Source organism: Mytilus galloprovincialis, chromosome 2 (assembly GCF_965363235.1).
Source record: "Mytilus galloprovincialis chromosome 2, xbMytGall1.hap1.1, whole genome shotgun sequence".
Taxonomy (NCBI): domain Eukaryota; kingdom Metazoa; phylum Mollusca; class Bivalvia; order Mytilida; family Mytilidae; genus Mytilus; species Mytilus galloprovincialis.
The window spans coordinates 103,305,751-103,328,735 of NC_134839.1; the positions used below are offsets into that span (position 1 = coordinate 103,305,751).

Below are 22,985 nucleotides of genomic sequence, written 5' to 3' on the forward strand. Positions count from 1 at the left end.
TTTATTTTGGCACGATTACAACATAATTGCTAAAACGTTTTCAACAGGAGACACTTAGCCTGCCAGTACACAGGACCATGCTCCTTTTTGAGTTAATGCAATTCCCTCATTTAGTTGTTTTATATTCCTTTATTTGTATTGTCTTAATGCAGTTATGAGAGTTTAACATACGTGAATTACTGTTGTTTTGTATTTATGAATGAAACACGAGTTACTTTTCTATTTTCACAGTGTTTATGCATGACTTATAATGCTAGTTTGATAAGTGGTTATATGCTGATATATTTCTTATGTAGCAATAGAGACAACAACCCCCATTTGTGAAGAAACAGATGGAATGGATTCAATAACAACAATACCTTCAACTGAAATTACAACAAATGACAAGAAAGGAGAAATTGAAAATCTGCGACCTTCCTCTAAGACACCATTTAAAAGTTCTGAGGAAAAACTAGTTATAGAATACGTGCCATCGAAGACAAGACCAATAGCCAATGTTGAACTGGTTTCTACTGATAATGTCAAGACTTATACAGTGCAATTCTTTAATGCAGATGGAACCGTGACAACAAGAAAGGTTAGTATGACTCCCACAAAGTCAATAAGATAAATGGTTTTCAGTTTACTCTATCTTCATCAATAAGAAGATTCAATTGCTGCTTATATGGTCATTGAAACTTAAATACTGTTGCCTTGAAAATATATAAACTTCTATTTTTCTGTTTTGTAGGTGAAAGTTGGCGAAAAGGCCATAAGTGTTGGAACTAAACCTGACGTGAGAAAAGTGAATGTAATAATCACACCGGATGACAAAGAAGATTCTTACAAACCTGTACAGCTACAATTGAGTGTCCATGCTTGTTTTGAAGTCAGTAAGTAAAGAAGAGACATAAGTGTTTTAACTGCACACGTATATCTCATTAATTCAACAATCACATAGTCTACTTTTTCTGTATAATATCTTGGCGTACCTTTTAAAATAAACCATAGATACAAAAATAAGTATGATAAATAAGTATACAAGGTCCTAGTCGAAAAACTGTCATCCAAAGGATGTTTGAAATGTTCTCGTCTGAAATCGTTGAAAACTGTTCACATATTGTTTGTATCATTTTGTCAGTTTCCACGACTATTCCAAGTACAACAACAGTTCCACAGACACCGTCTTCAGCAGTAATTACTACAGCCGTGGTTTCACCCACACCTACAGCTACACCTGAAATTATAACTGAAACTACTCAAACAATTAAAGGTATTTTTTTCAAAAAATCTTTATAGTTTTATTGGCATTTTCTGAAAGATGTTAAAACATTGTAGCTGCCTTGAGCTTTATTTAAGTGAATGATTACTAATCAAAATGATGATCATTAATGTTAAACATTTTACAAGGATATTTAAGAAAGACATTTAATCTTGCAACATTATTGAATAATATGATGTGAAAACAGGTGAAAATTATTCAGTTAATTGATCTGTCTTATTTGACTTTTTGAATAATTATTTTTCAGTTACAAGTGAAAAAGTTACAACACCAACTCTAGTGTCAACGACAAGTCCATCTCCTGGAATTTCAATTACTTGTAAGTTTGATTTTTTTAGTGTTTGTTGTACTATTTGTTTGTTTTATTTTGGCACGATTACAACATATTGCTAAAACGTTTTCAACAGGAGAAACTTAGCCTGCCAGTACACAGGACCATGCTCCTTTTCGAGTTAATGCAATTCCCTCATTTAGTTGTTTTATATTCCTTTATTTGTATTGTCTTAATGAAGTTATGAGAGTTTAACATACGTTAATTACTGTTGTTTTGTATTTATGAATGAAACTCGAGTTACTTTTCTCTTTTCACAGTGTTTATGCATGAATTATAATACTAGTTTGATAAGTGGTTACATGCTGATATATTTCTTCTGTAGCAATAGAGACAACAACCCCCATTTGTGAAGAAACAGATGGAATGGATTCAATAACAACAATACCTTCAACTGAAATTACAACAAATGACAAGAAAGGAGAAATTGAAAATCTGCGACCTTCCTCTAAGACACCATTTAAAAGTTCTGAGGAAAAACTAGTTATAGAATACGTGCCTTCGAAGACAAGACCAATAGCCAATGTTGAACTGGTTTCTAGTGATAATGTCAAGACTTATACAGTGCAATTCTTTAATGGAGATGGAACCGTGACAACAAGAAAGGTTAGTATGACTCCTACAAAGTCAATAAGATAAATGGTTTTCAGTTTACTCTATCTTCATCAATAAGAAGATTCAATTGCTGCTTATATGGTCATTGAAACTTAAATTCTATTTTTCTGTTTTGTAGGTGAAAGTTGGCGAAAAGGCCATAAGTGTTGGAACTAAACCTGACGTGAGAAAAGTGAATGTAATAATCACACCGGATGACAAAGAAGATTCTTACAAACCTGTACAGCTACAATTGAGTGTCCATGCTTGTTTTGAAGTCAGTAAGTAAAGAAGAGACATAAGTGTTTTAACTGCAGAAGTATATCTCATTAATTCAACAATCACATAGTCTACTTTTTCTGTATAATATCTTGGCGTACCTTTTTAAATAAACCATAGGTACAAAAATAAGTATGATAAATAAATATACAAGGTCGTAGTCGAAAAACTGTCATCCAAAGGATGTTTCAAATGTTCTCGTCTGAAATCGTTGAAAACTGTTCACATATTGTTTGTATCATTTTGTCAGTTTCCACGACTATTCCAAGTACAACAACAATTCCACAGACACCGTCTTCAGCAGTAATTACTACAGCCGTGGTTTCACCCACACCTACAGCTACACCTGAAATTATAACTGAAACTACTCAAACAATTAAAGGTATTTTTTTTTCAAAAAATCTCTATAGTTTTATTGGCATTTTCTGAAAGATGGTAATAGCTGCCTTGAGCTTTATTTAAGTGAATGATTACTAATCAAAATGATGATCATTAATGTTAAACATTTTACAAGGATATTTAAGAAAGACATTTAATCTTGCAACATCGTTGAATAATATGATGTGAAAATAGGTGAAAATTATTCAGTTAACTGTTCAGTCTTATTTGACTTTTTGAATAATTATTTTTCAGTAACAAGTGAAAAAGTTACAACACCAACTCTAGTGTCAACGACAAGTCCATCTCCTGGAATGTCAATTACTTGTAAGTTTGATTTTTTAAGTGTTTGTTGTACTATTTGTTTGTTTTATTTTGGCACGATTACAACATAATTGCTAAAACGTTTTCAACAGGAGACACTTAGCCTGCCAGTACACAGGACCATGCTCCTTTTTGAGTTAATGCAATTCCCTCATTTAGTTGTTTTATATTCCTTTATTTGTATTGTCTTAATGAAGTTATGAGAGTTTCACATACGTTAATTACTGTTGTTTTGTATTTATAAATGAAACTCGAGTTACTTTTCTCTTTTCACAGTGTTTATGCATGAATTATAATGCTAGTTTGATAAGTGGTTACATGCTGATATATTTCTTCTGTAGCAATAGAGACAACAACCCCCATTTGTGAAGAAACAGATGGAATGGATTCAATAACAACAATACCTTCAACTGAAATTACAACAAATGACAAGAAAGGAGAAATTGAAAATCTGCGACCTTCCTCTAAGACACCATTTAAAAGTTCTGAGGAAAAACTAGTTATAGAATACGTGCCTTCGAAGACAAGACCAATAGCCAATGTTGAACTGGTTTCTAGTGATAATGTCAAGACTTATACAGTGCAATTCTTTAATGGAGATGGAACCGTGACAACAAGAAAGGTTAGTATGACTCCTACAAAGTCAATAAGATAAATGGTTTTCAGTTTACTCTATCTTCATCAATAAGAAGATTCAATTGCTGCTTATATGGTCATTGAAACTTAAATTCTATTTTTCTGTTTTGTAGGTGAAAGTTGGCGAAAAGGCCATAAGTGTTGGAACTAAACCTGACGTGAGAAAAGTGAATGTAATAATCACACCGGATGACAAAGAAGATTCTTACAAACCTGTACAGCTACAATTGAGTGTCCATGCTTGTTTTGAAGTCAGTAAGTAAAGAAGAGACATAAGTGTTTTAACTGCAGAAGTATATCTCATTAATTCAACAATCACATAGTCTACTTTTTCTGTATAATATCTTGGCGTACCTTTTTAAATAAACCATAGGTACAAAAATAAGTATGATAAATAAATATACAAGGTCGTAGTCGAAAAACTGTCATCCAAAGGATGTTTGAAATGTTCTCGTCTGAAATCGTTGAAAACTGTTCACATATTGTTTGTATCATTTTGTCAGTTTCCACGACTATTCCAAGTACAACAACAATTCCACAGACACCGTCTTCAGCAATAATTACTACAGCCGTGGTTTCACCCACACCTACAGCTACACCTGAAATTATAACTGAAACTACTCAAACAATTAAAGGTATTTTTTTTTCAAAAAATCTCTATAGTTTTATTGGCATTTTCTGAAAGATGGTAATAGCTGCCTTGAGCTTTATTTAAGTGAATGATTACTAATCAAAATGATGATCATTAATGTTAAACATTTTACAAGGATATTTAAGAAAGACATTTAATCTTGCAACATCGTTGAATAATATGATGTGAAAATAGGTGAAAATTATTCAGTTAACTGTTCAGTCTTATTTGACTTTTTGAATAATTATTTTTCAGTAACAAGTGAAAAAGTTACAACACCAACTCTAGTGTCAACGACAAGTCCATCTCCTGGAATGTCAATTACTTGTAAGTTTGATTTTTTAAGTGTTTGTTGTACTATTTGTTTGTTTTATTTAGGCACGATTACAACATAATTGCTAAAACGTTTTCAACAGGAGACACTTAGACTGCCAGTACACAGGAACATGCTCCTTTTTGAGTTAATGCAATTCCCTCATTTAGTTGTTTTATATTCCTTTATTGGTATTGTCTTAATGAAGTTATGAGAGTTTAACATACGTTAATTATTGTTGTTTTGTATTTATGAATGAAACTCGAGTTACTTTTCTCTTTTCACAGTGTTTATGCATGAATTATAATACTAGTTTGATAAGTGGTTACATGCTGATATATTTCTTCTGTAGCAATAGAGACAACAACCCCCATTTGTGAAGAAACAGATGGAATGGATTCAATAACAACAATACCTTCAACTGAAATTACAACAAATGACAAGAAAGGAGAAATTGAAAATCTGCGACCTTCCTCTAAGACACCATTTAAAAGTTCTGAGAAAAAACTAGTTATAGAATACGTGCCTTCGAAGACAAGACCAATAGCGAATGTTGAACTGGTTTCTACTAATAATGTCAAGACTTATACAGTGCAATTCTTTAATGCAGATGGAACCATGACAACAAGAAAGGTTAGTATGACTCCCACAAAGTCAATAAGATAAATGGTTTTCAGTTTACTCTATCTTTATCAATAAGAAGATTCAATTGCTGCTTATATGGTCATTTAAACTTAAATTCTATTTTTCTGTTTTGTAGGTGAAAGTTGGCGAAAAGGCCATAAGTGTTGGAACTAAACCTGACGTGAGAAAAGTGAATGTAATAATCACACCGGATGACAAAGAAGATTCTTACAAACCTGTACAGCTACAATTGAGTGTCCATGCTTGTTTTGAAGTCAGTAAGTAAAGAAGAGACATAAGTGTTTTAACTGCAGAAATATATCTCATTAATTCAACAATCACATAGTCTACTTTTTCTGTATAATATCTTGGCGTACCTTTTTAAATAAACCATAGGTACAAAAATAAGTATGATAAATAAATATACAAGGTCGTAGTCGAAAAACTGTCATCCAAAGGATGTTTCAAATGTTCTCGTCTGAAATCGTTGAAAACTGTTCACATATTGTTTGTATCATTTTGTCAGTTTCCACGACTATTCCAAGTACAACAACAGTTCCACAGACACCGTCTCCAGCAGTAATTACTACAGCCGTGGTTTCACCCACACCTACAGCTACATCTGAAATTATAACTGAAACTACTCAAACAATTAAAGGTATTTTTTTCAAAAAATCTTTATAGTTTTATTGGCATTTTCTGAAAGATGTTAATAGCTGCCTTGAGCTTTATTTAAGTGAATGATTACTAATCAAAATGATGATCATTAATGTTAAACATTTTACAAGGATATTTAAGAAAGACATTTAATCTTGCAACATTGTTGAATAATATGATGTGAAAACAGGTGAAAAGTATTCAGTTAATTGTTCTGTCTTATTTGACTTTTTGAAAAATTATTTTTCAGTAACAAGTGAAAAAGTTACAACACCAACTCTAGTGTCAACGACAAGTCCATCTCCTGGAATTTCAATCACTTGTAAGTTTGTTGATTTTTTAAGTGTTTGTTGTACTATTTGTTTGTTTTATTTTGGCACGATTACAACATAATTGCTAAAACGTTTTCAACAGGAGACACTTAGCCTGCCAGTACACAGGACCATGCTCCTTTTTGAGTTAATGCAATTCCCTCATTTAGTTGTTTTATATTCCTTTATTTGTATTGTCTTAATGAAGTTATGAGAGTTTCACATACGTTAATTACTGTTGTTTTGTATTTATGAATGAAACTCGAGTTACTTTTCTCTTTTCACAGTGTTTATGCATGAATTATAATGCTAGTTTGATAAGTGGTTACATGCTGATATATTTCTTCTGTAGCAATAGAGACAACAACCCCCATTTGTGAAGAAACAGATGGAATGGATTCAATAACAACAATACCTTCAACTGAAATTACAACAAATGACAAGAAAGGAGAAATTGAAAATCTGCGACCTTCCTCTAAGACACCATTTAAAAGTTCTGAGGAAAAACTAGTTATAGAATACGTGCCTTCGAAGACAAGACCAATAGCCAATGTTGAACTGGTTTCTAGTGATAATGTCAAGACTTATACAGTGCAATTCTTTAATGGAGATGGAACCGTGACAACAAGAAAGGTTAGTATGACTCCTACAAAGTCAATAAGATAAATGGTTTTCAGTTTACTCTATCTTCATCAATAAGAAGATTCAATTGCTGCTTATATGGTCATTGAAACTTAAATACTGTTGCCTTGAAAATATATAAACTTTTATTTTTCTGTTTTGTAGGTGAAAGTTGGCGAAAAGGCCATAAGTGTTGGAACTAAACCTGACGTGAGAAAAGTGAATGTAATAATCACACCGGATGACAAAGAAGATTCTTACAAACCTGTACAGCTACAATTGAGTGTCCATGCTTGTTTTGAAGTCAGTAAGTAAAGAAGAGACATAAGTGTTTTAACTGCAGAAGTATATCTCATTAATTCAACAATCACATAGTCTACTTTTTCTGTATAATATCTTGGCGTACCTTTTTTAAATAAACCATAGGTACAAAAATAAGTATGATAAATAAATATACAAGGTCGTAGTCGAAAAACTGTCATCCAAAGGATGTTTGAAATGTTCTCGTCTGAAATCGTTGAAAACTGTTCACATATTGTTTGTATCATTTTGTCAGTTTCCACGACTATTCCAAGTACAACAACAATTCCACAGACACCGTCTTCAGCAGTAATTACTACAGCCGTGGTTTCACCCACACCTACAGCTACACCTGAAATTATAACTGAAACTACTCAAACAATTAAAGGTATTTTTTTTTCAAAAAATCTCTATAGTTTTATTGGCATTTTCTGAAAGATGGTAATAGCTGCCTTGAGCTTTATTTAAGTGAATGATTACTAATCAAAATGATGATCATTAATGTTAAACATTTTACAAGGATATTTAAGAAAGACATTTAATCTTGCAACATCGTTGAATAATATGATGTGAAAATAGGTGAAAATTATTCAGTTAACTGTTCAGTCTTATTTGACTTTTTGAATAATTATTTTTCAGTAACAAGTGAAAAAGTTACAACACCAACTCTAGTGTCAACGACAAGTCCATCTCCTGGAATGTCAATTACTTGTAAGTTTGATTTTTTAAGTGTTTGTTGTACTATTTGTTTGTTTTATTTTGGCACGATTACAACATAATTGCTAAAACGTTTTCAACAGGAGACACTTAGACTGCCAGTACACAGGAACATGCTCCTTTTTGAGTTAATGCAATTCCCTCATTTAGTTGTTTTATATTCCTTTATTTGTATTGTCTTAATGAAGTTATGAGAGTTTAACATACGTCAATTACTGTTGTTTTGTATTTATAAATGAAACTCGAGTTACTTTTCTCTTTTCACAGTGTTTATGCATGAATTATAATGCTAGTTTGATAAGTGGTTACATGCTGATATATTTCTTCTGTAGCAATAGAGACAACAACCCCCATTTGTGAAGAAACAGATGGAATGGATTCAATAACAACAATACCTTCAACTGAAATTACAACAAATGACAAGAAAGGAGAAATTGAAAATCTGCGACCTTCCTCTAAGACACCATTTAAAAGTTCTGAGGAAAAACTAGTTATAGAATACGTGCCTTCGAAGACAAGACCAATAGCCAATGTTGAACTGGTTTCTACTGATAATGTCAAGACTTATACAGTGCAATTCTTTAATGCAGATGAAACCGTGTTAACAAGAAAAGTTAGTATGACTCCCACAAAGTCAATAAGATAAATGGTTTTCAGTTTACTCTATCTTCATCAATAAGAAGATTCAATTGCTGCTTATATGGTCATTGAAACTTAAATACTGTTGCCTTGAAAATATATAAACTTTTATTTTTCTGTTTTGTAGGTGAAAGTTGGCGAAAAGGCCATAAGTGTTGGAACTAAACCTGACGTGAGAAAAGTGAATGTAATAATCACACCGGATGACAAAGAAGATTCTTACAAACCTGTACAGCTACAATTGAGTGTCCATGCTTGTTTTGAAGTCAGTAAGTAAAGAAGAGACATAAGTGTTTTAACTGCAGAAATATATCTCATTAATTCAACAATCACATAGTCTACTTTTTCTGTATAATATCTTGGCGTACCTTTTTAAATAAACCATAGGTACAAAAATAAGTATGATAAATAAATATACAAGGTCGTAGTCGAAAAACTGTCATCCAAAGGATGTTTCAAATGTTCTCGTCTGAAATCGTTGAAAACTGTTCACATATTGTTTGTATCATTTTGTCAGTTTCCACGACTATTCCAAGTACAACAACAGTTCCACAGACACCGTCTCCAGCAGTAATTACTACAGCCGTGGTTTCACCCACACCTACAGCTACATCTGAAATTATAACTGAAACTACTCAAACAATTAAAGGTATTTTTTTCAAAAAATCTTTATAGTTTTATTGGCATTTTCTGAAAGATGTTAATAGCTGCCTTGAGCTTTATTTAAGTGAATGATTACTAATCAAAATGATGATCATTAATGTTAAACATTTTACAAGGATATTTAAGAAAGACATTTAATCTTGCAACATTGTTGAATAATATGATGTGAAAACAGGTGAAAAGTATTCAGTTAATTGTTCTGTCTTATTTGACTTTTTGAAAAATTATTTTTCAGTAACAAGTGAAAAAGTTACAACACCAACTCTAGTGTCAACGACAAGTCCATCTCCTGGAATTTCAATCACTTGTAAGTTTGTTGATTTTTTAAGTGTTTGTTGTACTATTTGTTTGTTTTATTTTGGCACGATTACAACATAATTGCTAAAACGTTTTCAACAGGAGACACTTAGCCTGCCAGTACACAGGACCATGCTCCTTTTTGAGTTAATGCAATTCCCTCATTTAGTTGTTTTATATTCCTTTATTTGTATTGTCTTAATGAAGTTATGAGAGTTTCACATACGTTAATTACTGTTGTTTTGTATTTATAAATGAAACTCGAGTTACTTTTCTCTTTTCACAGTGTTTATGCATGAATTATAATGCTAGTTTGATAAGTGGTTACATGCTGATATATTTCTTCTGTAGCAATAGAGACAACAACCCCCATTTGTGAAGAAACAGATGGAATGGATTCAATAACAACAATACCTTCAACTGAAATTACAACAAATGACAAGAAAGGAGAAATTGAAAATCTGCGACCTTCCTCTAAGACACCATTTAAAAGTTCTGAGGAAAAACTAGTTATAGAATACGTGCCTTCGAAGACAAGACCAATAGCCAATGTTGAACTGGTTTCTAGTGATAATGTCAAGACTTATACAGTGCAATTCTTTAATGGAGATGGAACCGTGACAACAAGAAAGGTTAGTATGACTCCTACAAAGTCAATAAGATAAATGGTTTTCAGTTTACTCTATCTTCATCAATAAGAAGATTCAATTGCTGCTTATATGGTCATTGAAACTTAAATTCTATTTTTCTGTTTTGTAGGTGAAAGTTGGCGAAAAGGCCATAAGTGTTGGAACTAAACCTGACGTGAGAAAAGTGAATGTAATAATCACACCGGATGACAAAGAAGATTCTTACAAACCTGTACAGCTACAATTGAGTGTCCATGCTTGTTTTGAAGTCAGTAAGTAAAGAAGAGACATAAGTGTTTTAACTGCAGAAGTATATCTCATTAATTCAACAATCACATAGTCTACTTTTTCTGTATAATATCTTGGCGTACCTTTTTTAAATAAACCATAGGTACAAAAATAAGTATGATAAATAAATATACAAGGTCGTAGTCGAAAAACTGTCATCCAAAGGATGTTTGAAATGTTCTCGTCTGAAATCGTTGAAAACTGTTCACATATTGTTTGTATCATTTTGTCAGTTTCCACGACTATTCCAAGTACAACAACAATTCCACAGACACCGTCTTCAGCAGTAATTACTACAGCCGTGGTTTCACCCACACCTACAGCTACACCTGAAATTATAACTGAAACTACTCAAACAATTAAAGGTATTTTTTTTTCAAAAAATCTCTATAGTTTTATTGGCATTTTCTGAAAGATGGTAATAGCTGCCTTGAGCTTTATTTAAGTGAATGATTACTAATCAAAATGATGATCATTAATGTTAAACATTTTACAAGGATATTTAAGAAAGACATTTAATCTTGCAACATCGTTGAATAATATGATGTGAAAATAGGTGAAAATTATTCAGTTAACTGTTCAGTCTTATTTGACTTTTTGAATAATTATTTTTCAGTAACAAGTGAAAAAGTTACAACACCAACTCTAGTGTCAACGACAAGTCCATCTCCTGGAATGTCAATTACTTGTAAGTTTGATTTTTTAAGTGTTTGTTGTACTATTTGTTTGTTTTATTTTGGCACGATTACAACATAATTGCTAAAACGTTTTCAACAGGAGACACTTAGACTGCCAGTACACAGGAACATGCTCCTTTTTGAGTTAATGCAATTCCCTCATTTAGTTGTTTTATATTCCTTTATTTGTATTGTCTTAATGAAGTTATGAGAGTTTAACATACGTCAATTACTGTTGTTTTGTATTTATAAATGAAACTCGAGTTACTTTTCTCTTTTCACAGTGTTTATGCATGAATTATAATGCTAGTTTGATAAGTGGTTACATGCTGATATATTTCTTCTGTAGCAATAGAGACAACAACCCCCATTTGTGAAGAAACAGATGGAATGGATTCAATAACAACAATACCTTCAACTGAAATTACAACAAATGACAAGAAAGGAGAAATTGAAAATCTGCGACCTTCCTCTAAGACACCATTTAAAAGTTCTGAGGAAAAACTAGTTATAGAATACGTGCCTTCGAAGACAAGACCAATAGCCAATGTTGAACTGGTTTCTACTGATAATGTCAAGACTTATACAGTGCAATTCTTTAATGCAGATGAAACCGTGTTAACAAGAAAAGTTAGTATGACTCCCACAAAGTCAATAAGATAAATGGTTTTGAGTTTACTCTATCTTCATCAATAAGAAGATTCAATTGCTGCTTATATGGTCATTGAAACTTAAATACTGTTGCCTTGAAAATATATAAACTTTTATTTTTCTGTTTTGTAGGTGAAAGTTGGCGAAAAGGCCATAAGTGTTGGAACTAAACCTGACGTGAGAAAAGTGAATGTAATAATCACACCGGATGACAAAGAAGATTCTTACAAACCTGTACAGCTACAATTGAGTGTCCATGCTTGTTTTGAAGTCAGTAAGTAAAGAAGAGACATAAGTGTTTTAACTGCAGAAATATATCTCATTAACTCAACAATCACATAGTCTACTTTTTCTGTATAATATCTTGGCGTACCTTTTTAAATAAACCATAGGTACAAAAATAAGTATGATAAATAAATATACAAGGTCGTAGTCGAAAAACTGTCATCCAAAGGATGTTTCAAATGTTCTCGTCTGAAATCGTTGAAAACTGTTCACATATTGTTTGTATCATTTTGTCAGTTTCCACGACTATTCCAAGTACAACAACAATTCCACAGACACCGTCTTCAGCAGTAATTACTACAGCCGTGGTTTCACCCACACCTACAGCTACACCTGAAATTATAACTGAAACTACTCAAACAATTAAAGGTATTTTTTCAAAAAATCTTTATAGTTTTATTGGCATTTTCTGAAAGATGTTAATAGCTACCTTGAGCTTTATTTAAGTGAATGATTACTAATCAAAATGATGATCATTAATGTTAAACATTTTACAAGGATATTTAAGAAAGACATTTAATCTTGTAACATTGTTGAATAATATGATGTGAAAACAGGTAAAAGTATTCAGTTAACTGTTCTGTCTTATTTGACTTTTTGAATAATTATTTTTCAGTAACAAGTGAAAAAGTTACAACACCAACTCTAGTGTCAACGACAAGTCCATCTCCTGGAATTTCAATTACTTGTAAGTTTGATATTTTAAGTGTTTGTTGTACTATTTGTTTGTTTTATTTTGGCACGATTACAACATAATTGCTAAAACGTTTTCAACAGGAGACACTTAGACTGCCAGTACACAGGACCATGCTCCTTTTTGAGTTAATGCAATTCCCTCATTTAGTTGTTTTATATTCCTTTATTTGTATTGTCTTAATGAAGTTATGAGAGTTTAACATACGTTAATTATTGTTGTTTTGTATTTATGAATGAAACTCGAGTTACTTTTCTCTTTTCACAGTGTTTATGCATGAATTATAATGCTAGTTTGATAAGTGGTTACATGCTGATATATTTCTTCTGTAGCAATAGAGACAACAACCCCCATTTGTGAAGAAACAGATGGAATGGATTCAATAACAACAATACCTTCAACTGAAATTACAACAAATGACAAGAAAGGAGAAATTGAAAATCTGCGACCTTCCTCTAAGACACCATTTAAAAGTTCTGAGGAAAAACTAGTTATAGAATACGTGCCTTCGAAGACAAGACCAATAGCCAATGTTGAACTGGTTTCTACTGATAATGTCAAGACTTATACAGTGCAATTCTTTAATGCAGATGGAACCGTGACAACAAGAAAAGTTAGTATGACTCCCACAAAGTCAATAAGATAAATGGTTTTCAGTTTACTCTATCTTCATCAATAAGAAGATTCAATTGTTGCTTATATGGTCATTGAAACTTAAATACTGTTGCCTAGAAAATATATAAACTTTTATTTTTCTGTTTTGTAGGTGAAAGTTGGCGAAAAGGCCATAAGTGTTGGAACTAAACCTGACGTGAGAAAAGTGAATGTAATAATCACACCGGATGACAAAGAAGATTCTTACAAACCTGTACAGCTACAATTGAGTGTCCATGCTTGTTTTGAAGTCAGTAAGTAAAGAAGAGACATAAGTGTTTTAACTGCAGAAGTATATCTCATTAATTCAACAATCACATAGTCTACTTTTTCTGTATAATATCTTGGCGTACCTTTTTAAATAAACCATAGGTACAAAAATAAGTATGATAAATAAATATACAAGGTCGTAGTCGAAAAACTGTCATCCAAAGGATGTTTCAAATGTTCTCGTCTGAAATCGTTGAAAACTGTTCACATATTGTTTGTATCATTTTGTCAGTTTCCACGACTATTCCAAGTACAACAACAATTCCACAGACACCGTCTTCAGCAGTAATTACTACAGCCGTGGTTTCACCCACACCTACAGCTACACCTGAAATTATAACTGAAACTACTCAAACAATTAAAGGTATTTTTTCAAAAAATCTTTATAGTTTTATTGGCATTTTCTGAAAGATGTTAATAGCTACCTTGAGCTTTATTTAAGTGAATGATTACTAATCAAAATGATGATCATTAATGTTAAACATTTTACAAGGATATTTAAGAAAGACATTTAATCTTGTAACATTGTTGAATAATATGATGTGAAAACAGGTAAAAGTATTCAGTTAACTGTTCTGTCTTATTTGACTTTTTGAATAATTATTTTTCAGTAACAAGTGAAAAAGTTACAACACCAACTCTAGTGTCAACGACAAGTCCATCTCCTGGAATTTCAATTACTTGTAAGTTTGATATTTTAAGTGTTTGTTGTACTATTTGTTTGTTTTATTTTGGCACGATTACAACATAATTGCTAAAACGTTTTCAACAGGAGACACTTAGACTGCCAGTACACAGGACCATGCTCCTTTTTGAGTTAATGCAATTCCCTCATTTAGTTGTTTTATATTCCTTTATTTGTATTGTCTTAATGAAGTTATGAGAGTTTAACATACGTTAATTATTGTTGTTTTGTATTTATGAATGAAACTCGAGTTACTTTTCTCTTTTCACAGTGTTTATGCATGAATTATAATGCTAGTTTGATAAGTGGTTACATGCTGATATATTTCTTCTGTAGCAATAGAGACAACAACCCCCATTTGTGAAGAAACAGATGGAATGGATTCAATAACAACAATACCTTCAACTGAAATTACAACAAATGACAAGAAAGGAGAAATTGAAAATCTGCGACCTTCCTCTAAGACACCATTTAAAAGTTCTGAGGAAAAACTAGTTATAGAATACGTGCCTTCGAAGACAAGACCAATAGCCAATGTTGAACTGGTTTCTACTGATAATGTCAAGACTTATACAGTGCAATTCTTTAATGCAGATGGAACCGTGACAACAAGAAAAGTTAGTATGACTCCCACAAAGTCAATAAGATAAATGGTTTTCAGTTTACTCTATCTTCATCAATAAGAAGATTCAATTGTTGCTTATATGGTCATTGAAACTTAAATACTGTTGCCTAGAAAATATATAAACTTTTATTTTTCTGTTTTGTAGGTGAAAGTTGGCGAAAAGGCCATAAGTGTTGGAACTAAACCTGACGTGAGAAAAGTGAATGTAATAATCACACCGGATGACAAAGAAGATTCTTACAAACCTGTACAGCTACAATTGAGTGTCCATGCTTGTTTTGAAGTCAGTAAGTAAAGAAGAGACATAAGTGTTTTAACTGCAGAAGTATATCTCATTAATTCAACAATCACATAGTCTACTTTTTCTGTATAATATCTTGGCGTACCTTTTTAAATAAACCATAGGTACAAAAATAAGTATGATAAATAAATATACAAGGTCGTAGTCGAAAAACTGTCATCCAAAGGATGTTTCAAATGTTCTCGTCTGAAATCGTTGAAAACTGTTCACATATTGTTTGTATCATTTTGTCAGTTTCCACGACTATTCCAAGTACAACAACAATTCCACAGACACCGTCTTCAGCAGTAATTACTACAGCCGTGGTTTCACCCACACCTACAGCTACACCTGAAATTATAACTGAAACTACTCAAACAATTAAAGGTATTTTTTCAAAAAATCTTTATAGTTTTATTGGCATTTTCTGAAAGATGTTAAAAGCTGCCTTGAGCTTTATTTAAGTGAATGATTACTAATCAAAATGATGATCATTAATGTTAAACATTTTACTAGGATATTTAAGAAAGACATTTAATCTTGTAACATTGTTGAATAATATGATGTGAAAACAGGTAAAAGTATTCAGTTAACTGTTCTGTCTTATTTGACTTTTTGAATAATTATTTTTCAGTAACAAGTGAAAAAGTTACAACACCAACTCTAGTGTCAACGACAAGTCCATCTCCTGGAATTTCAATTACTTGTAAGTTTGATTTTTTAAGTGTTTGTTGTACTATTTGTTTGTTTTATTTTGGCACGATTACAACATAATTGCTAAAACGTTTTCAACAGGAGACACTTAGACTGCCAGTACACAGGACCATGCTCCTTTTTGAGTTAATGCAATTCCCTCATTTAGTTGTTTTATATTCCTTTATTTGTATTGTCTTAATGAAGTTATGAGAGTTTAACATACGTTAATTATTGTTGTTTTGTATTTATGAATGAAACTCGAGTTACTTTTCTCTTTTCACAGTGTTTATGCATGAATTATAATGCTAGTTTGATAAGTGGTTACATGCTGATATATTTCTTCTGTAGCAATAGAGACAACAACCCCCATTTGTGAAGAAACAGATGGAATGGATTCAATAACAACAATACCTTCAACTGAAATTACAACAAATGACAAGAAAGAAGAAATTGAAAATCTGCGACCTTCCTCTAAGACACCATTTAAAAGTTCTGAGGAAAAACTAGTTATAGAATACGTGCCTTCGAAGACAAGACCAATAGCCAATGTTGAACTGGTTTCTACTGATAATGTCAAGACTTATACAGTGCAATTCTTTAATGCAGATGGAACCGTGACAACAAGAAAAGTTAGTATGACTCCCACAAAGTCAATAAGATAAATGGTTTTCAGTTTACTCTATCTTCATCAATAAGAAGATTCAATTGCTGCTTATATGGTCATTGAAACTTAAATTCTATTTTTCTGTTTTGTAGGTGAAAGTTGGCGAAAAGGCCATAAGTGTTGGAACTAAACCTGACGTGAGAAAAGTGAATGTAATAATCACACCGGATGACAAAGAAGATTCTTACAAACCTGTACAGCTACAATTGAGTGTCCATGCTTGTTTTGAAGTCAGTAAGTAAAGAAGAGACATAAGTGTTTTAACTGCAGAAGTATATCTCATTAATTCAACAATCACATAGTCTACTTTTTCTGTATAATATCTTGGCGTACCTTTTTAAATAAACCATAGGTACAAAAATAAGTATGATAAATAAATATACAAGGTCGTAGTCGAAAAACTGTCATCCAAAGGATGTTTCAAATGTTCTCGTCTGAAATCGTTGAAAACTGTTCACATGTTGTTTGTATCATTTTGTCAGTTTCCACGACTATTCCAAGTACAACAACAATTCCACAGACACCGTCTTCAGCAGTAATTACTACAGCCGTGGTTTCACCCACACCTACAGCTACACCTGAAATTATAACTGAAACTACTCAAACAATTAAAGGTATTTTTTCAAAAAATCTTTATAGTTTTATTGGCATTTTCTGAAAGATGTTAAAAGCTGCCTTGAGCTTTATTTAAGTGAATGATTACTAATCAAAATGATGATCATTAATGTTAAACATTTTACAAGGATATTTAAGAAAGACATTTAATCTTGTAACATTGTTGAATAATATGATGTGAAAACAGGTAAAAGTATTCAGTTAACTGTTCTGTCTTATTTGACTTTTTGAATAATTATTTTTCAGTAACAAGTGAAAAAGTTACAACACCAACTCTAGTGTCAACGACAAGTCCATCTCCTGGAATTTCAATTACTTGTAAGTTTGATTTTTTAAGTGTTTGTTGTACTATTTGTTTGTTTTATTTTGGCACGATTACAACATAATTGCTAAAACGTTTTCAACAGGAGACACTTAGACTGCCAGTACACAGGACCATGCTCCTTTTTGAGTTAATGCAATTCCCTCATTTAGTTGTTTTATATTCCTTTATTTGTATTGTCTTAATGAAGTTATGAGAGTTTAACATACGTTAATTATTGTTGTTTTGTATTTATGAATGAAACTCGAGTTACTTTTCTCTTTTCACAGTGTTTATGCATGAATTATAATGCTAGTTTGATAAGTGGTTACATGCTGATATATTTCTTCTGTAGCAATAGAGACAACAACCCCCATTTGTGAAGAAACAGATGGAATGGATTCAATAACAACAATACCTTCAACTGAAATTACAACAAATGACAAGAAAGGAGAAATTGAAAATCTGCGACCTTCCTCTAAGACACCATTTAAAAGTTCTGAGGAAAAACTAGTTATAGAATACGTGCCTTCGAAGACAAGACCAATAGCCAATGTTGAACTGGTTTCTACTGATAATGTCAAGACTTATACAGTGCAATTCTTTAATGCAGATGGAACCGTGACAACAAGAAAAGTTAGTATGACTCCCACAAAGTCAATAAGATAAATGGTTTTCAGTTTACTCTATCTTCATCAATAAGAAGATTCAATTGCTGCTTATATGGTCATTGAAACTTAAATACTGTTGCCTTGAAAATATATAAACTTTTATTTTTCTGTTTTGTAGGTGAAAGTTGGCGAAAAGGCCATAAGTGTTGGAACTAAACCTGACGTGAGAAAAGTGAATGTAATAATCACACCGGATGACAAAGAAGATTCTTACAAACCTGTACAGCTACAATTGAGTGTCCATGCTTGTTTTGAAGTCAGTAAGTAAAGAAGAGACATAAGTGTTTTAACTGCAGAAGTATATCTCATTAATTCAACAATCACATAGTCTACTTTTTCTGTATAATATCTTGGCGTACCTTTTTAAATAAACCATAGGTACAAAAATAAGTATGATAAATAAATATACAAGGTCGTAGTCGAAAAACTGTCATCCAAAGGATGTTTCAAATGTTCTCGTCTGAAATCGTTGAAAACTGTTCACATATTGTTTGTATCATTTTGTCAGTTTCAACGACTATTCCAAGTACAACAACAATTCCACAGACACCGTCTTCAGCAGTAATTACTACAGCCGTGGTTTCACCCACACCTACAGCTACACCTGAAATTATAACTGAAACTACTCAAACAATTAAAGGTATTTTTTCAAAAAATCTCTATAGTTTTATTGGCATTTTCTGAAAGATGGTAATAGCTGCCTTGAGCTTTATTTAAGTGAATGATTACTAATCAAAATGATGATCATTAATGTTAAACATTTTACAAGGATATTTAAGAAAGACATTTAATCTTGCAACATTGTTGAATAATATGATGTGAAAATAGGTGAAAATTATTCAGTTAACTGTTCTGTCTTATTTGACTTTTTGAATAATTATTTTTCAGTAACAAGTGAAAAAGTTACAACACCAACTCTAGTGTCAACGACAAGTCCATCTCCTGGAATGTCAATTACTTGTAAGTTTGATTTTTTAAGTGTTTGTTGTACTATTTGTTTGTTTTATTTTGGCACGATTACAACATAATTGCTAAAACGTTTTCAACAGGAGACACTTAGCCTGCCAGTACACAGGACCATGCTCCTTTTTGAGTTAATGCAATTCCCTCATTTAGTTGTTTTATATTCCTTTATTGGTATTGTCTTAATGAAGTTATGAGAGTTTCACATACGTTAATTACTGTTGTTTTGTATTTATGAATGAAACTCGAGTTACTTTTCTCTTTTCACAGTGTTTATGCATGAATTATAATGCTAGTTTGATAAGTGGTTACATGCTGATATATTTCTTCTGTAGCAATAGAGACAACAACCCCCATTTGTGAAGAAACAGATGGAATGGATTCAATAACAACAATACCTTCAACTGAAATTACAACAAATGACAAGAAAGGAGAAATTGAAAATCTGCGACCTTCCTCTAAGACACCATTTAAAAGTTCTGAGGAAAAACTAGTTATAGAATACGTGCCTTCGAAGACAAGACCAATAGCCAATATTGAACTGGTTTCTACTGATAATGTCAAGACTTATACAGTGCAATTCTTTAATGCAGATGAAACTGTGTTAACAAGAAAAGTTAGTATGACTCCCACAAAGTCAATAAGATAAATGGTTTTCAGTTTACTCTATCTTCATCAATAAGAAGATTCAATTGCTGCTTATATGGTCATTGAAACTTAAATACTGTTGCCTTGAAGATATATAACACTTTTATTTTTCTGTTTTGTAGGTGAAAGTTGGCGAAAAGGCCATAAGTGTTGGAACTAAACCTGACGTGAGAAAAGTGAATGTAATAATCACACCGGATGACAAAGAAGATTCTTACAAACCTGTACAGCTACAATTGAGTGTCCATGCTTGTTTTGAAGTCAGTAAGTAAAGAAGAGACATAAGTGTTTTAACTGCAGAAATATATCTCATTAACTCAACAATCACATAGTCTACTTTTTCTGTATAATATCTTGGCGTACCTTTTTAAATAAACCATAGGTACAAAAATAAGTATGATAAATAAATATACAAGGTCGTAGTCGAAAAACTGTCATCCAAAGGATGTTTCAAATGTTCTCGTCTGAAATCGTTGAAAACTGTTCACATATTGTTTGTATCATTTTGTCAGTTTCAACGACTATTCCAAGTACAACAACAATTCCACAGACACCGTCTTCAGCAGTAATTACTACAGCCGTGGTTTCACCCACACCTACAGCTACACCTGAAATTATAACTGAAACTACTCAAACAATTAAAGGTATTTTTTCAAAAAATCTCTATAGTTTTATTGGCATTTTCTGAAAGATGGTAATAGCTGCCTTGAGCTTTATTTAAGTGAATGATTACTAATCAAAATGATGATCATTAATGTTAAACATTTTACAAGGATATTTAAGAAAGACATTTAATCTTGCAACATTGTTGAATAATATGATGTGAAAATAGGTGAAAATTATTCAGTTAACTGTTCTGTCTTATTTGACTTTTTGAATAATTATTTTTCAGTAACAAGTGAAAAAGTTACAACACCAACTCTAGTGTCAACGACAAGTCCATCTCCTGGAATGTCAATTACTTGTAAGTTTGATTTTTTAAGTGTTTGTTGTACTATTTGTTTGTTTTATTTTGGCACGATTACAACATAATTGCTAAAGCGTTTTCAACAGGAGACACTTAGACTGCCAGTACACAGGACCATGCTCCTTTTTGAGTTAATGCAATTCCCTCATTTAGTTGTTTTATATTCCTTTATTGGTATTGTCTTAATGAAGTTATGAGAGTTTCACATACGTTAATTACTGTTGTTTTGTATTTATAAATGAAACTCGAGTTACTTTTCTCTTTTCACAGTGTTTATGCATGAATTATAATGCTAGTTTGATAAGTGGTTACATGCTGATATATTTCTTCTGTAGCAATAGAGACAACAACCCCCATTTGTAAAGAAACAGATGGAATGGATTCAATAACAACAATACCTTCAACTGAAATTACAACAAATGACAAGAAAGGAGAAATTGAAAATCTGCGACCTTCCTCTAAGACACCATTTAAAAGTTCTGAGGAAAAACTAGTTATAGAATACGTGCCTTCGAAGACAAGACCAATAGCCAATGTTGAACTGGTTTCTACTGATAATGTCAAGACTTATACAGTGCAATTCTTTAATGCAGATGAAACCGTGTTAACAAGAAAAGTTAGTATGACTCCCACAAAGTCAATAAGATAAATGGTTTTCAATTTACTCTATCTTCATCAATAAGAAGATTCAATTGCTGCTTATATGGTCATTGAAACTTAAATACTGTTGCCTTGAAGATATATAACACTTCTATTTTTCTGTTTTGTAGGTGAAAGTTGGCGAAAAGGCCATAAGTGTTGGAACTAAACCTGACGTGAGAAAAGTGAATGTAATAATCACACCGGATGACAAAAAAGATTCTTACAAACCTGTACAGCTACAATTGAGTGTCCATGCTTGTTTTGAAGTCAGTAAGTAAAGAAGAGACATAAGTGTTTTAACTGCAGAAATATATCTCATTAACTCAACAATCACATAGTCTACTTTTTCTGTATAATATCTTGGCGTACCTTTTTAAATAAACCATAGGTACAAAAATAAGTATGATAAATAAATATACAAGGTCGTAGTCGAAAAACTGTCATCCAAAGGATGTTTCAAATGTTCTCGTCTGAAATCGTTGAAAACTGTTCACATATTGTTTGTATCATTTTGTCAGTTTCCACGACTATTCCAAGTACAACAACAATTCCACAGACACCGTCTTCAGCAGTAATTACTACAGCCGTGGTTTCACCCACACCTACAGCTACACCTGAAATTATAACTGAAACTACTCAAACAATTAAAGGTATTTTTTTTTCAAAAAATCTCTATAGTTTTATTGGCATTTTCTGAAAGATGGTAATAGCTGCCTTGAGCTTTATTTAAGTGAATGATTACTAATCAAAATGATGATCATTAATGTTAAACATTTTACAAGGATATTTAAGAAAGACATTTAATCTTGCAACATTGTTGAATAATATGATGTGAAAATAGGTGAAAATTATTCAGTTAACTGTTCTGTCTTATTTGACTTTTTGAATAATTATTTTTCAGTAACAAGTGAAAAAGTTACAACACCAACTCTAGTGTCAACGACAAGTCCATCTCCTGGAATGTCAATTACTTGTAAGTTTGATTTTTTAAGTGTTTGTTGTACTATTTGTTTGTTCTATTTTGGCACGATTACAACATAATTGCTAAAACGTTTTCAACAGGAGACACTTAGACTGCCAGTACACAGGACCATGCTCCTTTTTGAGTTAATGCAATTCCCTCATTTAGTTGTTTTATATTCCTTTATTGGTATTGTCTTAATGAAGTTATGAGAGTTTCACATACGTTAATTACTGTTGTTTTGTATTTATAAATGAAACTCGAGTTACTTTTCTCTTTTCACAGTGTTTATGCATGAATTATAATGCTAGTTTGATAAGTGGTTACATGCTGATATATTTCTTCTGTAGCAATAGAGACAACAACCCCCATTTGTGAAGAAACAGATGGAATGGATTCAATAACAACAATACCTTCAACTGAAATTACAACAAATGACAAGAAAGGAGAAATTGAAAATCTGCGACCTTCCTCTAAGACACCATTTAAAAGTTCTGAGGAAAAACTAGTTATAGAATACGTGCCTTCGAAGACAAGACCAAT

At 32.0% G+C, this 22,985-nt stretch overlaps 1 protein-coding gene across 1 annotated transcript in view; it reads left to right on the plus strand.

The window, feature by feature from the left end:
- Positions 1-22,985, plus strand: part of LOC143065198 (uncharacterized) — a 280,683-nt gene that overhangs the window by 156,377 nt on the left and 101,321 nt on the right. The gene's annotated exons all lie outside the window — the stretch shown is intronic.